The sequence below is a fragment of the Boleophthalmus pectinirostris genome, unplaced genomic scaffold (assembly GCF_026225935.1).
Source record: "Boleophthalmus pectinirostris isolate CB_2022bp ecotype Guang Dong unplaced genomic scaffold, ASM2622593v1 HiC_scaffold_18, whole genome shotgun sequence".
Classification (NCBI taxonomy): domain Eukaryota; kingdom Metazoa; phylum Chordata; class Actinopteri; order Gobiiformes; family Gobiidae; genus Boleophthalmus; species Boleophthalmus pectinirostris.
In genome coordinates, this window is record NW_026571133.1 from 36857548 (window position 1) to 36874039 (window position 16492).

At 42.3% G+C, this 16492-nt stretch overlaps 5 non-coding genes across 5 annotated transcripts; all 5 read left to right on the plus strand.

The window, feature by feature from the left end:
- Positions 1–3447: 3447 nt before the first annotated feature.
- Positions 3448–3520, plus strand: trnam-cau (transfer RNA methionine (anticodon CAU)). The gene has a single exon. It is a non-coding gene; the product is annotated as a tRNA-Met (tRNA).
- Positions 3521–3866: 346 nt separating this feature from the next.
- On the plus strand, positions 3867–3939 carry trnam-cau (transfer RNA methionine (anticodon CAU)). Its single transcript has one exon. It is a non-coding gene; the product is annotated as a tRNA-Met (tRNA).
- A 915-nt stretch (positions 3940–4854) lies between these two features.
- On the plus strand, positions 4855–4927 carry trnam-cau (transfer RNA methionine (anticodon CAU)). Its single transcript has one exon. It is a non-coding gene; the product is annotated as a tRNA-Met (tRNA).
- Positions 4928–5087: 160 nt separating this feature from the next.
- On the plus strand, positions 5088–5160 carry trnam-cau (transfer RNA methionine (anticodon CAU)). The gene has a single exon. It is a non-coding gene; the product is annotated as a tRNA-Met (tRNA).
- Positions 5161–7066: 1906 nt separating this feature from the next.
- On the plus strand, positions 7067–7139 carry trnam-cau (transfer RNA methionine (anticodon CAU)). Its single transcript has one exon. It is a non-coding gene; the product is annotated as a tRNA-Met (tRNA).
- The last annotated feature ends 9353 nt before the right edge of the window (positions 7140–16492 follow it).

The following is a 16492-nucleotide window of genomic DNA, read 5'->3' on the forward strand; positions in this document are numbered from 1 at the left end:
GCAAATCTGGGGCCAGGCTCTATTTTATGAATAGGTTTTTCAATGGACAAAATAGCAAAAAAACAAAAACAAAACAAAAACACCAGGACCATGCAGAGCGAGTTATTATGAACATTTTAAAATGACAACGCTCACAGCAGCAGCTACAGAGAAAGGAACCACAATAATCCAATGTAAGTGAATGGGAGTCAGGGTCAGTAGGAGCTGGAAGCGCTCGCATGCGGACTTATTATTTGGAACATGCCGGCTAGTGTGATAGCTATGTCCATTTATATATACGGTATATGGTTGCAAATGAAAATTTCAATGAAAAAGAAAAAAAAAACAGGAGTACAGAGAGTGTAGTCAAGCTTCAAATGCCACATAATAAAAGATCATTCAAACATGCATGAATCAACCAAAGTGCAGTTCTGAGTGAGCTAATAATGAAGGCAACCCATTAGATGTTTCTCTTCCAAAAGTTGAATTCGACACCATATGCTAAATGCTAAAACAGGACTAAACAAAATGACAGTTAAGCTTTGTAAGATCACTCTCTGGCTTGTTCCTAACTGCCAAACTGTGCAGATAGTTGAGGCTGGTCATTCGTAGCAGAGCTCAGTGGTTGGTGACAGTGTCTGTGTCCTGCTGGGTTAGAACAGCGTGAGTTTGAGCTTCCTCCCTGTTCTCCCGCAGGACTGTCCCTCTCACCAGGACAACTACACTCCAGGGGTCCTGTCTGCAGTTCTACCACAAACACAGAAAGTTTGGAAACAGGGCTCAGACCTGATGAGTAAATCACTGTTTAAATCAGTTATATGTGTGTATATTTACAGAATTTCATACTGGCAGTTTACGGTGGTGTTCTACATGTATGCAGAGGGAGGGATGTTCAGCAGTGATCCTGGTGACACAATTCACACATTAACAAACAGAAAAAAAAAGTTTTATGATTGAGAACTCAAGGAAAAATGCAAAATGGATTTAAATAAAACATTTTCAGGAGCTTGTGATCAGATTCATGGTCCTATTTGGGTTTGATTTTAAACAAAAAAAGTGAGAGGGACTAACTCAAAAACAGTTGGCTATTGCTACCTAACTTGTGACTGTCATGTTATCTAAGAGTAATAATCAAACGCACCATAATTGCAGGTCAGATCTGTAGAGAGGTGGTCCCATGTACAGTTAGAATGCATGTTTTTCAAAATATTATGTTTAGTAAAAAAAAAAAAGAATAAATGCAAAATAAATACTTTAAAAGTCATACTGCGAATTGTTCCAGGCAAAATAATTGACACGACAGAATTATAATACGGTCTGAAAAATGAACCAAACATGGCATGATATTGGTTTCAATGGCCTGTGCTCATTGGCACAAAATTTCGTTTTCCACATTTATTCCATCAATTCTTGCCCAGTACAATCCATGTGAGACGACCACACTGCGTGATCAGTTCTGCCAGCCAGCAGTTTTCCAGTTATTCACATTCATCATTTTTGTTTAAAATCAAACACCTAAACAAATGAAAACCCCATTTGTATTTCTAAGTTTTTTGACAGCGTTTGCTATTGTGTGCATTGTGTCTCCATGGTAACCTCTGAATAATCCACCATTAACAATACATGCAGAACCCCCCTAGTGTAATGTCACTGCAAAATATCAATAGCTCCACGACTGAGATAAGCAGATAGCAAACCCCTCGCCGGAAAAGTTCCACAGCGCACCTTTAAACATATTCTTACGTGACTGTTTGAACTGGCATTTCAAACGGATCTCATTACAAATACATTCAATTTTTATGTTCCGTCCCTCGTCCCATTTTCCGGTGACAGATATTTTAACAACATAATCGGAGAGTGAGTGATGGATGCGCCTTGTGTCGGAGGGGCCCCATAATTAAGTGCATGGACATTTAAGGTGCTCATTATCATTCAGCGGAGTTATTACGAACCGTGTGATTGATGCCGCGGACCTGACTGCGTTCCCCCGCATTAACAAGCAGGAAAATTAAAATGTATAATTAAAGAGGAGAGCGTACAGGCTTTGTGTTGCCTGGGTAAACTGTTGGCAGACAGAATAGTTATGTTCAAATGACAAGAAGTTTCAATCTTGTTGGGACTTTATTAGCAGTATTGTTGTGTATCTGGTTCCATTTACAACTTTGAGACATAGACCCTTCCAGAGCTGTGTTTAAAAGAGTTGGACACACAGCCTGTACTGATGTTAATGTTATAATCTGTTGTTTGCAGATAGGGCAAATACATTTGAGTTGTTTATATGTTCATCATACTTGTATTGCCAATTTTTGGTGCACTTACCCTTTACATCAGATTTAAAGTTTCCTATATTATGCAAAATTGACACTTTTGAGCTTTAAGCTGTGTTATAAAACATACCTGGAGTTTTTGTTTCATTCACACATGTTTTGAGTAATACTTTTTTAGGGCAGCAGACAAGATTAGCTCAGTTGGTGGAGCATTTGACCACTGATTTGAAGGTTGGCAGTTCAAATTTTGCACTCGACATAAAACATTGGTTGAGCGGTCAAATCCACGTATGGTTACTTCCCGCAGACGAATGCTGTTGTCGTGACCTTGGGCAAGACACTTAACCCATCTCACCCCCATCAGCCGGTTCATCAGCCGGGTTCACATCGTAGAAACTGTCTGACCTCGCAGTGTTAGAATTTGTTCGCTAGACAGTAGGCGGGTACTTTTTATATTTAACCACTCGCTGCTATTTGGTGCCTAAACTCGCACTTCCAGGGTTTTTGTAATCCTTCTAGTGTATTCCGATTCACTGGAGATAAATTAAATTGAGTGAAGGCACTAGGTGGCGCCAGCCTGACTATCCTTTTACAATTACAGTATATTGTATAGTACATTCACCATGCTATACGCTTGTAATCATATACTCTTATGGTTTTCACATATGGTATAGTTTATTCACTTCACCATAGACTTTTAATCTCTTGACTCATCAGCTCATTAAGCTTTTCCCAAATTCCGTAGGAAGAAGGGTCTTTTCCCTTAATGAAATTCACCAAACATTCTCTTTATTCTGGCTTTAAATCCTCAGTCTCGGGAATTGTTGCCAACGCAGAATATATGGCTCTTCGCTGATTGTCTGGTGCCCAAACTCACACATCTGGGGTTCTTCAAGCCATCTATTGTATTTTGATTCCTGACCTAGTTGCTGGAGAGAAATTAAATTGAGCGCAGGCACTAGGTGGGGCCAGCCTGGATAGAAAAGTGCTATATAAAAATGTGACCATTTTAAATTAATTTAGTGTGTGTACATCTCCAAAGCTCAGAATGCTCCACCTTGTGATGTCATGTAGTGGTTGTTTTCAAGTTAAAACCTACCTTTTACCTTTATTCAGTAGAAATGGTCAATTCCAGGGCAGAAATGATCCAAGGTGGATCAGAGTGTGTCCTGTTTGTAAGAGAACCTTTCACTTTCATGTAGCCTTGTTAGCGCAGTAGGCAGCGCGTCAGTCTCATAATCTGAAGGTCGTGAGTTCGATCCTCACACAGGGCAAGTGTTTGTTAATTTTTACCCATAACCATGAAAGAGTGTAGAAAATTGCTATATAAAAAGGTGGCCATTTAACATTAGTCTGTCTACATCTCCAAAGCTCAGAATGCTCCACCTTGTGATGTCATGTCGTGGTTGTTTTCAAGTTTACACCTACCTTTTACTTTTATTTAGTAGAGAACGGCAATTCCAGGGCTGAAACTATCCAAATTATTCTAGTGAAGTAATATGAAGTTTAAAAACACAGTACAGCACTTCCTGTATTACCACACAATGTCACAAGGTGGATCAGTGTTTCATGTTTGATATTTCTTGTTTCCTGTTTCCAAGAGGACTTGATAGTTCTGTGGCCTTGTTAGCGCAGTAGGCAGCGCGTCAGTCTCATAATCTGAAGGTCGTGAGTTCGATCCTCACACAGGGCATGTCGCAGCTAACTTTTACCCATAACCATGTAAGGGCTAAAAAAGTAGATCTCCAGTCAAGCTTCCCACTTTGAAGATGGAAAAGTGCTATGTAAAAATGTGACCATTGAACAATATGAACAGCACTTCTGTATTACCACATGATATCAGAAGATGGATTGGAGTGTTTCCTGTTTCTAAGAGAACCTCTTCTTTATTCAACAGAGCCAGTCAATCCTAGGTTTGAAATGATCCAGATGATTCTAGTGAAGTTGAATGGCATTTAAAAACACAACACAGCACTTCCTGTATTACTACATGACATCACAAGGTGGATCAGAGTGTTTCCTGTTTCCAAGAGACCATTTCACTTTCGTAGCTTTGTTAGCACAGTAGACAGTGCAGCAGTCTCATAATCTGAAGGTTGTGAGTTCAATCCTCTCATAAGGCAGGTATTTGTTAAGTTTTACCTATAACCATGTAAGGGCTAAAAAAGCAGATCACCAGTCAAGCTTTCCACTTTAAAGATGGAAAAGTGCTAACCTGATTCATCAGCCAGTTTTACTTCGTAGACACTGTTATCAGAATTTGTTCACTCAACGTTAGGCGGATACTTTTTTTAATTTAACCAATCGCTGCTATTTGGTTGTGACATATGTAATGCACCACTAACGGGGCTAACTGGTATATTAAGCTTTTCCCAAAGCTCAGAATGTTCCACCTTGTGATGCCATGTAGTGTTTGTTATCAAGTTTACACCTACCTTTTACCTTTATTCAGTAGTCAGTAGTCCCTGGTCAGTTCCAGGGATGAAATGATCCAAATGATTCTAGTGAAATTGTATTTGTGAGTTTTAAAAACACACAGCACTGTATTACCACATCACAAGGTGGATCAGAGTGTGTCCTGTTTGTAAGAGAACCTTTTGCTTTCATGGCCTTGTTAGCGCAGTAGGCAGCGCGTCAGTCTCATAATCTGAAGGTCGTGAGTTCAATCCTCACACAGGGCATGTTTTGGGTAAGATTTACTCATAACCATGTAAGGGCTAAAAATGTAGATCTGCAGTCAAGCTTTCCACTTTGAAGCCTCCAAAGCGCTATTATTATTTAACCAATCGTGGAGGTGGATGAGAGTGTTTCATGTTTCCGAAAGAGCAACCTACTTCTGTTGCCTTGTTAGCGCAGTAGGCAGCGCGTCAGTCTCATAATCTGAAGGTCGTGAGTTCAATCCTCACACAGGGCATGTTTGGCTCAGTTTTACCCGTAACCATGTCAGGGCTAAAAAAGTAGATGATGTCACAAAGTGGATCAGAGTGTTTCCAGTTTCTCAGAGAACAGCCTAAATATGCAGGATTTCTGTGTAAAACATGCGTCAGTGGAACAAAACACAACTCCGGGTAAGGTTACGGTCTTGATGAGGAAACAACATTATAACATAGAACAGAAAATAGTGTAATATGGGCCCGTTAAGAAATGTTATTTACATGATCAATAGCTGTTTTTGACCAATCCTAGAGCAGTGAGCCCATCTCCAAATTTTGAAATAGGCTTGTTCAGGACTACCACAACTGGAGCACAATGAGTGACCCGGAGATCAAACCTGAAACCTTCTTGCTGTGACGCGAGAGTGATAGATATTCAGCCACCAATGTTTTCCAAAGAAGCTCCAGTATTACTGATGTGTGGTCAAGTAGTTTTTCAGAGCTGATGCTTACTCTCCGAAAATTAAAATGCTTTGGAGCTAGCTCATGGAATGGTACCAGCCTTTAGATTAGAATGTACATGTTCTATTTACATACACCGGAGAGGGTTTGGTAGTAACGAAAGAAGAAGTTGCTTGAACATACAACACGAAACCACGTCAAAAAACTCATAGCTGTATATTGTAGTATAGTGAGGTTTGAGCGCTTCCCACTCATCTTACAACAAAGTAATAGAGTTTGCATCCCCCGGTTTGAGATAAAGCTTGAGCACCTTTATTTCCTAAGAGACAGAATGCTCCACTTGCTCAGAGTAACTTGAAGAATGGTGCAGAGGCAGAGTTGTGTGAAGCTTATCTGAGCCTGGTGTTCTCTGTGGCCAGACTGAGACGTCCCATGGGAGTCTCCACATATTCAACCAGACTGAAAAGGAAAGAGGAGGGATACACAGGGGAGTCGGATCACCTTAAGCTCAATGTAAAAACCACTCTGTACAATCACTTTACCTGCATTTAAGTACACACTGGGGCAGCATAGACAGCAGAATTTGTTGTAAGTTTGTAATTAAAACTGCAAAAAAGCACTGACAAAAAGACTGATATAGCATTTTTCTACCTTAATGCCACTGAAAACGCTTTACGTTTTCACCCGTTCACACACTCATACTCATACACCAGTGTGTGCATGGGGGTGGGGCTAGGTGTCTTGCCCAAGGACACAACAGTATTCATCTTTGAGAACTGGAATTGCACCATCAACCTGTGGATCAGTGGATCTGACTCCTCTTCCAATGATGTTTATGTCGAGGAATCGAACCACCAGCACGCACCAACTGAGTTCCTATCGCCCAGATCTAAATTACAGGGTTAGTAGTATTTATACAGATTGAAACTACCAGAGGACGATGAGAGGAGAGGAGAATGAGGAGAGTGAAGGAAGTGATGAGAGGATAAGGAGAGTATAGAGCATGATGAGAGGATGAGGAGAGTGAAGATGAGGATGAGAGGAGAGTGAAGAGATAAGGAGAGTATAGAGCATGATGAGAGGATGAGGAGAGTGAAGGGACAATGAGAGGATGAGAAGAGTGAAGGAAGTGATGAGAGGGTGAGGAGAGTGACGGGGGAGATGAGAGGTTAACCATGAAAGCGTTAAAAAGTAGATCTCCAGTCAATCTTTCCACCCTGGTAATGGAAAAATGCTATACAAAAATCTACATCTCCAAAGCTCAGAATGTTCCACCTTGTGATGTCATGTAGTGGTTGTTATCAATTTAACATCTACCTTTTACCTTTATTCAACAGAGCCGGTCAATCCTAGGTTTGAAATGATCCAAATGATTCTAGTTAAGATGTATGAAGGTTAAAAACACAGCACAGCACTTCCTGTATTACCACATCACAAGGTGGATCAGAGTATTTCCTGTTTCCAAGAGAACCTTTGACTTCTGTGGCCTTGTTAGCGCAGTAGGCAGCGCATCAGTCTCATAATCTGAAGGTCGTGAGTTCAATTCTCACACAAGGCAGGCCTTGGTTGAATTTTACCAATAATTATGTAAGGGTTAAAGAAGAAGCTCACCAGTCAAGCTATTCACCTCGAAGATGGAACAGGTGTATTCAGGGTATTTATACATAATAAAACTGATTTTATTGTTTACAGAGGAAATTATGGTACTTAAAAAATGCAGCCTTTGTGATTCATATTTCATGTCATATTCCATATTTATTTTTCTGCTCAATGTCTCACAACAAAGAAGATAGACTTATTTAACTCTCTTTTCCTGAACAATCAACAAGTTTGTTCACTTCTGTCTTTAGTGTTGGGGAAACTGGAGATCCCAGAGGACCTATGCAGAGAACAGGCACTCTCCACACAGAGAGTCCCAAACCACCCGGGAGTTGAACCTAGGACATTTTTGCTGTGAGTCTGCACCATTCTTGCCCCCAAGGTCACACATTGGCACAGTGCATGTTGTGTCTTGCCTCAGGACACAACAACAGCTGGGATGTTTTGGTTGCAAAAACTCTTGTCTCTGAACTACTGCGGCTGTTGCCTGAAGCTTTCATTACTTGAAGAGATCATAAAAACAAAATATTGCCATTAACTTTCTGAGCTACAGATATTTTTGATACATCTCTGGATAAAAAAAAAAAAAAGCACACATAATATGTGGTTTTATTTAGCCTAATCTTTGCAAAAGAAGCCTAAAAGCACAAAGTTTATACAGCAAGATGATTCTTGAAATACTTTGACAAACTCCCCAGATATGCCTCTGCTGGTGCGATAGGACCCAGCCACTAGCAGGACTGAGACTGGACCAGGGCAGAGCAGTGTTGTGGTATGGGCTGAAGCCAAATGTGAATCACCCAAGTGAACCAAAACAAACACAGTGACGTCAACTGACGCACTTCAGACTGTTTTAGTGAAAATACTGACTATTTGGTTCATGAGAAACACATGCAGAGGGAAATGCTTTGCGCAGTTGTGGACAGGAATGAAGTTTGTGTTTTTCACTCCACTGTTTTGCTGTTGTGACGCCTCAGCCAATCAGCTTAGAGTATTGGTTTGAACGTCCCAAAGGATCTCTGTTGCTTTCGGCGAGAGCCACCCCAGACTGATAATGTGCAGACACGTATCAGTCTGGCATGAGTCAGGTTATAAAATCACCTGAAATTACTACAAAAAACACATGGTGGTGCAGAGTATTTTCCAGGAATAACAAAAGGGTTCTACGTAAAAACACTTTCCGCAAACAGAAGTGCCAATCTGAGACAAGTCTGTGCTAATAGCATTGAGAGGCATCAACAGATTTGTCAATATAAAACAATACTTGGTGTAAAATATCACATTCTAACATATGCTTTGGTACAATTTTATCTAATTTCAAATTATAATTTACCAAAGTCCATCAATAAGTACAAAGTCATCTAAGAAAGTCAGTGGTACTCCCAATGTCCAAATGAAACAATCTTTACAATACACACTCAAAGTAGCATCATAAAACAGTCGCTTAAAACCTAAGCTCTATTTTACGGTGCGGAGGGATCGACCGAAGCATCCTGCCAACGTTACTGCCACTGGCTTGTTTTACACCCAAAAACCAGATACCAACAGTGGAACGATTTATAACATTAGATTACATCAGTCATCAGCTCGAGTTTGAACTTACAGATTTTATGTAGAGGCCAAACCACCACAACTCCCCCTTTCCAATTTAACACACGGACAAGATTTATTACATGGATTTTTATTGGAGTTCATTCTAAGATCACACACACTGGTGGATTGGTAGTGGCAAACATTTAGCGTAGCGCCTTTACATTTTGTTTCATGGTTTGGGAAATAAGATATTTAAGGGCTGCGGCTTCATACCATCTGGGTCTAATTAAAAGAGAGTGTAGATTTATAATGGCACGTAAAATCACAAAGTTGAGTATTTTACCACAGTATCGAGCTCCAGTGTGTAATTTGGGGAGATGGGAAGAGCAGGCGATGGGAATTTTGGTCCATGTTGGGAAAAGCAGAGGAGCTGGAGAGGGTCATGGGGTTTGTGTTCTGACAGAGGTGTGGTGGTTTCAACCTGGAGAGACTCAGACGCATACAAAGAGGAAGTATTAGTAGTTGTATTGAATTTATTGAGTTATCGCAGAGATTGCAATGAAGGGTGTGGCCAAATAGATGTGAAGGGGACGATGAGAGGATGAGGAGAGTGAAGGAGGTGATGAGAGGATGAGGAGAGTGAAGGAGGTGATGAGAGGATGAGGAGAGTGACGGGCCGATGAGAGGATGAGGAGAGATGAGAGGATGAGGAGAGATGAGAGGATGAGGAGAGATGAGAGGATGAGGAGAGTGACGGGGGCGATGAGAGGATGAGGAAAGTGAAGGGGATGATGAGAGGATGAGGAGAGTGACGGGGCGATGAGAGGATGAGGAGAGATGAGAGGATGAGGAGAGTGACAGGGGCGATGAGAGGATGAGGAGAGTGACGGGGACAATGAGAGGATGAGGAGAGATGAGAGGATGAGGAGAGTGATGGGGACGATGAGATGATGAGGAGAGATGAGAGGATGAGGAGAGATGAGAGGATGAGGAGAGTGACAGGGGCGATGAGAGGATGAGGAGAGTGAAGGGGACGATGAGAGGATGAGGAGAGTGAAGGGGATGATGAGAGGATGAGGAGAGTGAAGGGGCGATGAGAGGATGAGGGGAGATGAGAGGATGAGGAGAGTGACGGGGTTGATGAGATGAATGAGGAGAGATGAGAGGTTGAGGAGAGTGAAGGGGACGATGAGAGGATGAAGAAAGTGAAGGGGCGAAGGGAGGATGAGGAGAGTGAAGAGGTGATGAGAGGATGAGGAGAGTGATGGGGACGATGAGATGAGATGAGGAGAGATGAGAGGATGAGGAGAGTGACGGGGGAGATGAGAGATGAGGAAAGTGAAGGGGAGATGAGAGGATGAGGAGAGTGACGGGGTCGATGAGAGGATGAGGAGAGATGAGAGGATGAGGAGAGTGACGGGGCAATGAGAGGTTGAGGAGAGTGATGGGGACGATGAGAGGATGAGGAGAGATGAATGGATGAGGAGAGTGACGGGGCGATGAGAGGATGAGGAGAGTGAAGGAGGTGACAAGAGGATGAGGACAGTGATGGAGACGATGAGATGATGAGGAGAGATGAGAGGATGAGGAGAGTGACGGGGCAATGAGAGGTTGAGGAGAGTGAAGGGGCGATGAGAGGATGAGGAGAATGAAAGGGATGATGAGAGGATGAGGAGAGTGAAGAGGATGATGAGAGGATGAGGACAGATGAGAAAATGAAGAGAGTGAAGAGCGTGATGCGAGGATAAGGAGAGTGAAGGGGGCAGTGAGAGGATGAGGAGAGTGAAGGGGTGATGAGAATATGAGAGATGAGAGGATGAGGAAAGCGAAGGGGGCGATGTGATGATGAGGAAAGTGAAGGTGATGATGAGAGGATGAGGAGAGTGAAGAGGACAATGAGAGGATGAGGACAGATGAGAGAATGAAGAGTGTGATGAGAGGATAAGGAGAGTGAAGGGGACGATGAGATGATGAGGACAGTGAAGGAGGCGATGAGAGGATGAAAAGTGTGAGGGGAGGATGAGAGGATGAGGAGAATGAAGGGGTGATGAGATGATGAGGAGAGTGACGGGGATGATGAGAGGATGAGGAGAGATGAGAGTGGCGGCAATGAGAGGATGATTTGACAGGAGGAGGTGTGGGGAGCAGTGAGGAGGTATTTGCAGTGAGGTGATGAAGACAGAGGAGCAGGTAAACTCTGGAGCGGCAGTGAGGTAAACGGGAGCAGGTTTTCCAGGCTGAATTTACGCTGGCTCCATTTGAAATTTTGGTTTTGTATTAGATTTTTTTGGTGTGTTCTCCTGGCCAGCGTTGAGGGAGAGTGTTTGGTGGGTTGAGTAATGTCGGTGTGCAGTGCACAGTGTGAGCCTGCAGTGAGAGATAACTGAATGTGGGTAAAATCTTTGTGGTTCAAAGATGTGCCTCGTAAGTCTCACAGTGAGACACGGACGATGATTAAACTTCAATCATACGAACAAAGAATGAAAGAGCTGTGATCTCGCCAACTTTCATTCTGTTTGAGAGAAGAACTCAGCCTAAAAAAGCAGGATTTCTGTGTTAAACTTGTGTGAATGAAACCAAACACAACTCCAGGTATTTTTGTGACAAGGAAACATCATTCTATCTTCCATCAGAATAAACCCTTTAACCTAGTGGTGAAAGAGAGAGTTCAAGGGGAGTCAGTTTGGTTTCGAAGTATACAAGCTTTCATGTGGACACAAGTTTCCACTCTGCATTGAAAAAAAAATGTCATTAAATATTTAATTTAATTGTATTTAATTAAATCAACCTCCATCCATAGAGAGAACATTGTAAATTCAAAAGGTGTTTTCTAATTCTTGAGTTGTAACTCCAAAATATTGGCCAAAAATCAACATTTTCAAGCCATTTTGTCAGTGAGATTTCATTTGCTCAAATATGTACCATACCATATTTTCTGCACTATAGGGCGCACTCTTAAGCCTCCAATCCCATCAAAAAACGACTGCGTGGCCCGCAATCCAGAGCGCCCTATACACAAATCCACTCGGGTGTCCCAGCACGACTTCAGTAAACTACAGAGGCACACCACCCGCAGCGCACGCAAACACACACGGAGCAGACAGCGACCGCGAAAAACACTCACAGTCACACTCCGCGTGGACGAGGAATGGAATGGAGGAACAAACCGAAAAAGCGAGTGCAATGTTCCACTTCTAGCCACAACTGAACAACTGAGTCACTGCGAACATGCCAACAATCCAGCTGTCCCAGACAGCACCCTCCCTACACGCCACAAGTGAACAAACACGTGAATGTGACAAACAAAGTCCGACTGACCCATCTAACTGTTGTGTTTCGTTTAAAGTCCGGTGTGGTTTATTTGTGAAAAAAGTTTGAAAATAGACCTTTCAATGACAGTGCACCTTTCAATCCAGAACGCCTAATAGTGCAGAAAATACAGTATTTTTTAATGTAATAATGCATATTTTATATCTAATATCAATGACACAATGAAGCAACACATTTAAACCTGGCCCTATCTGTTTTTGAAATTCACATGTCCCAAAAAAATATTACATGATAAAAAACTTGTAATACATTTTATCTTAAATTTATGTGAGTAAACTACAGGAGACGTTTCAAACTGATATGTCTCTTTCTGATCACCTTAAATAATAAGATCTCTTTTTCTTTATCCTGGAGTCCACTGTACACATGCATAGTGGGATGATGTACAAGTCCCTCCAGTCGCTCCACAAAACATGCTTTACTGTTTTTACTGCTCTATTTCAACAATAAGCTGCATAAAGAAGTTGACTAAGGGAGTGTGCGGCACCAGTCAAATGAAGCTCATAAGGATGGCAGTAACAGGAGCGAGTTTGGAGCCGAGTTCCATATTAGGAATAAGAATTTATTAATGGACAAAATAGCAAAATAAAAACACCAGGATTATGCAGAGTGGGTTAATATGAAGAGTTTAAGACCTAAATGACTCACTGCAGCAGTTACAGACAATTTTCAGCGTTACAGAAGGGGCCCCATGCTCACCCCCTATTTAGAACAGGTTAGCTATGTCCATTTATACTGTCTATGATTTCAATTTAACCTGAGATTACCTTTGACATAAACGGCCCACATACTCATTTCCACCCTGTGAGACTCTTATTTAAGCCGGTCCCCTGCTGTCCTCCAGGCCCCATCTGCCACCTGCCCCCCCCTCCACTCCTGCACCTTTACCCACGATGCACTGCAGCTGATATGATTTCCACTTCAGAGCCGCTCTCGTCTGGTCTCCGGCTCCGCTTGACCCCCGCGTCTCGTGTGATGCGTGCCGCGTGTACATTAGCCTGGTATTGATTGTGCAAACCTGAGAGCAGCGGTTTTGTTCACGCTGACACCAGGTGATGGGCTTCCTGATGTAGAGCCCTGCACAGTGGGGGAGAGGAGAGGTTGTGCGCTTGAGAAAGAAAGTGACAAGATAGTAGGGGTGGTTCAGTGTTTTATGTTAGATGTCCTTCCTGATTTTGCAGCTGATGTCACCAACGTTACCTTGGGATGTGCACGTAAACAGAATCATGAACGCTCGTATTAATCCATATAGAGGCTTTGCACCATCACGTGTCCCCCATGGCAACGGTAACTACGCCCCATGACACCGGGCACGCTATGCCATTGACTTCAGTAGCATCGGAGAAACATGGGCAGGTTTTGTTGTGTGTTTGGCTGTTCTAGACGTTCTGAAAGGGATAAGACGAATCGTTTCTTCACTGTTCCTCTGGAAATGACTCATCATGGAGCTCAAACAAGGGAATTATCGAAAAAAAGACAGGAATTATGGCTGGAGAACATAAACCGTGAAGAGATTTCCAATGGTCCCATCAAGACACACTCACGTCACTTTCATCAAGGTATTTGCTATTTAAATAGTTTCATAGCTTATTTAATGAAAGAAGCACATTTACTGAACTAATATTTAAAAAGAAAACATTTGCAGTGTGAGTGGCAGTAGAAACTGTATCTTCCAACGCACATATAAACATGTCATTCATCGTAGGACCGATGTTTTCTTTATTGTCTTGCTTATCCACAACTTTTTCTTCTAAAATTAATCACTTTTTGTGAGCGGATCTTTCTAACATTTGCGAGGATCTTTTCATGGCCGATTCTTTCGAGGTTCGGCTCACAGACTCTTCGACTCGTGCGCCATGTTGGAGCCCAGTGTGGGTTCGTTGAATCGGAAATTAGTGCAGGTTTTCCTGGATAAATTAATTAAATTTTTGTTCAGTAAATGTGCTTCTTTCATTAAATAAGCTATGAAACTATTTAAATAGCAAATACCTTGATGAAACTTCGGGTGTCTTGATGGGACCATTGGAAATCTCTTTGTGGTTTATTTTTGCTAGCCAAAATCAGCGTCTTTTTTTTCGATAATTCCCTTGTTTGAGCTCCCTGATGAGTAATTTCCAAAGGAACAGTGAAGAAACGAATTGTTTCATCCCTTTCAGAGCGTCTAACAAAACCTGCCCATGTTTCTCCGATGCTGCTGAAGTCAATGACATAGTGTGCCCGGTGTCATGGCGGTGTAGTTACCATTGCTATAGGGGTCACGTGACGGTGCAAAGCCTCTATTGTATTTCTTCTTGAGTTTGAGGCCTGCCAGCTTCTACAACCAAATTATTGCATTATACATCCAGACAAAGATTGCTATTTTAAGTAGTAGCTGTGTCAACATAAACAAAGGTGCACTCTGGCATTTTTGTGATGGAGAGTCGGCCACCTGCTTGTCTCCACGGTGATGTTATTGCTTTGTTCATGTGGATACCAGATGATGGGCTTCCTCATGTACCAGACTGCGCTGTGAGGAAGAGGAGAAGTTTTGTGCTTAGGAAAGTTCAGTAAGTGACAAACTCCAAAACAGTCAGAAGGAGCTGCTGCATTGGTCAGGTTTCTTTTTTGGGCTGGAGTTGAGAAGTGCAGACGTGCAGAGGAGAAAGGATCATTTTCAGTACTGGATGGCAAGCCCCAGCACAAAGAGTCGAACAAAGTGGTGACATGCAACCCGACTGACACACTGAACATGAACGAACAATGAAAAGACAGTAACACACATTGAGATGGGTAAAAGCACACTCTATTTTTGTCATTGTAAAATCCACTCCTAATACAACTTTATTACAAACCATTTTTCACTTTAAATCACTAAATTACTCCCTCAGGCCCCATCTGCACTAGTACGTATTCGAGTCGTTTTCATTGTGGATGTAGTGTTCGTCCACACTAATCTGATGGAAAACAGCTCCAGAGACGGAATGAGCTGGTGCTGCCAGCTCCCACGAATTCATCGAATCTGATCTGGCACTGTGTGGACACCTGAAAACGCTGATACGCTGACGTGGGAGCTCTAGTTGCGTTCTCATTGGACCACATCACTGTGACTTGCGCCTTACTGATTCGCTGGGTTCATACCATCGGTCATGTGACTCTATTGAGGAAAACAGTTTAAACAAATCATAGACAAACGGGAAACAGCGTAGATAGAAATAATCGGTAGTAGGTCATGGAAAACGAGGAACAACCTTGGACGTCTCTGCTCTCTCTCTTGCTTGCCATCTTCCTTGACTCAAAATCATTTGCTGCAACTTCAGACACGGTGCTCCACTTCCTTGTTTTTACAGCCCACATGACGTCGTGACATCATCCTAGTCATGTGACGAGCGTTTCAGGCGGTTTCTCGTTACTGTGTGGATAGGGAAGGCTTTGATTGTGTACACAGAAACAACATGTCTGGATGCGAATCGTTTCCGATACGGTGATACAGTGATTCGTTTCAGTGTAAACGTAACCTCAGGCTCCTTCAGATCTAGAATCTCTCTGATCAGGCATGTCCCTTTCATTCTGGTACTAAAGGTAACTACACTGCCATAACCAAATACTACACAAACTGTACACAAAACACCTTATGTACTCCATATATCCAGCCTATTTATCATGTAGCCTACTGTCAGCTTCCATTATATTATGGGTTACTACATTTGCCCTACATCACTAGATTCTAGTCTCTGTGGAGAGGTTTCTGCAGTGTGATTTTGAACATATCAATTTAGATGTGTTTTTACTGCAAAGAAATACATTGAAACATATGTATTCTTATTGTGAACAGGCTTACCTCTGCACACATCTGACCTCTAAGATTAAGTTTAATGCCATGCTGTGTCAGACAAAGCAATAACATCCAGTCCATCTTTTACAAGTCTTCACAAAAACATTACTACAGTATCTATTATAGATTTTTTTTAGCCCTAGTTGCTAATGATGTATGCTTGCACTGCGTCTAATATTGTATCGCAGTTTAGTTTTTCAACCCACTACTAGACAAATATTTGACGCAAGTAATTAAAAAAAGAAAAAAATTTAAAACTAGCAACCACAATGTACAACATAATTACCCTCAGGCCTCGGGATAATTTGAGTAAACAAGTGGATTTGCACAAAAAATGGTTCATAATTTGTTAGAGTAAATCATGTTTTTAGAGAACAAGTTCGAAAATGGCTTCTACCACACACACACACACACACAAATGCACACACAACACACACGTCTCTAGACACCATGCTTGTCTGGTCACCGTCACTCACCTGCCTTTTCTATCCCCCCCCTCCACACCCCCGTTGCTGGGGAGGTGGGGGGTAAACCTGTTAAGCCCTTCGCGTTTGAAGGCAGCTGGGAGAAGATGGTTTGTCAGATACCCCCCCACCCCCGACCCACGTACCCACCCACCGTCACCCTCCCCCCTCTCC